Below are 1,686 nucleotides of genomic sequence, written 5' to 3'. Positions count from 1 at the left end.
GCCGCGGGGTGCGACCTGCCATTTTTAGCCAGCGCCCCAGCGCCGCCTCACGCGAGGGGTCACCCGCGGGGCCACGGGCAGCGCCGCCGAGCGTGGACGGAGGCTGCCGGGCTTTGCCCCCTCTCGGGGGCGTCGGGCCACACCTGGGCGGTGCCCAGGCCCAGTGACCCTCGCCAAGGCGGAGGCGGGGCCTCGGGGCCGCCGGCATGCAGGGGGGGCCGGGCAGCGCCTCCGGGCCTGGGCGTGTCCCCCGGCCTGGCCGACAGGTGACCGTCACACGGGCGGCACACGTGGACCCGCTGACCCCGGGAAGGCACAGGCCCGGCCGGCACCGCAGCCCTGCGAGCCAGCCGGGGGTGGGCTCTGCGCCGCCTCCCTGGCGCTCCCAAGGGAGACACCAGCGACGCCCTCACGCCCCGGCTGGCTCCCCGGACACCCAGCGCCCATCACAGCCCGGGGGAAGCGCCGTGGCCCGTGGCTGCAGCCGCAGCCCCTTCCCGCAGGTCCCAAGGAGCACAGCCCTGCGCCCTGCCGGCCCCCCACACACCCCCACTGGTCCCCTGCCCATGCCCCACCCCCAGCACGCTCCCCTCCACCAGGGAGGGGCTGCAGGGTGGACAGACAGATGGACAGGCAGTAGGTGGGTGGACAGGCGGGTGCAGACAGGGGGGTCACAGCAGGCAGGAGGGCCAGGCCAGCCTTGGGCAACAGCCAAACTGCCCAGGGCCAGAGCCTGACGGTGCTCCAGGGGTCAGCCCCACAAGGGGCCCAGCCCAAGGCCTGGCCCTCAGGGCTCAGCGAGACTGGCCCTGGGACAGCGAGAGGACTCCGAGCCCGCTGTGAGGCCCCGGCCCTGCGCCCGCCTGCCCTGGTGCTCCCTGGGGCCGGCCTGAGCTTCCTGAGCCCCCGCAGGGACTCTGGGGACGCACCGCGGGTCAGTGAACGCCCCCGCTGTCCGGCGGCCGACAAGTCCAGTGGGGCGGGGGCGGGGCCCGGGCCCAAAGCAGCACAGCACGGGAGCAGCCGGCTGTGCAAATATTTGACCAGCAGCGGCCGGCGGCGCCAGGGACCACGCCCGGCCACGGGGCTCCCCGCCAGCTCCCGCCACCCGTCCGCCCGCTGACCCCCCGGGCGGCCACTCCGGGGGCCGGCCGGTAAACAGGCTGTGTCTTCCCTGCTGCCGCCATCTCTGCCGGGGGCAGACCCCAAGGACAGTGCCCACTGGCAGGAGCTGCGCTTCCCTGACCACTCAGCCTGACCACGTCAGCCTGACCACACGGGGCAGCAGTGGCCACGAGGGCCCAGACAGGCCAGGTGACGCAGAGGTAAGGGCCCAGCTGGGCTGGAGTCCGTGCCCCCCCACTGACCCGACCACTGCCTGGGGCGCCCCCTGGCGGTCACCACCTCCTCTGTGACCCCAGACGTCACGGCCCTCTGCAGCCCTGCCCGGCCACCCAGCCCCGGCCACCGCAGCCCCGGCCACGCAGCCCCGGCCACGCATGCACGCGCTGGCCCCTCCCTCTGGCCCACAGCCAGCGCAGCGCCGGAGGCCCCGACATCCCCTGCGCAAGGGCCAGGCCGCCAGCTGCCCAGGGCCCCGCCCAGACGCCCCCACCCAAGGCGGCCCCGGCAGACACAGACCCCGCAGCTGGGCCGGCAGGAGGCTGGGCACAGGCCGGGGCCACG

The sequence above is a fragment of the Condylura cristata genome, unplaced genomic scaffold (assembly GCF_000260355.1).
Source record: "Condylura cristata isolate star-nosed mole 26May11 unplaced genomic scaffold, ConCri1.0 scaffold00087, whole genome shotgun sequence".
Classification (NCBI taxonomy): Eukaryota; Metazoa; Chordata; class Mammalia; order Eulipotyphla; family Talpidae; genus Condylura; species Condylura cristata.
This window is presented reverse-complemented; position numbering follows the sequence as displayed.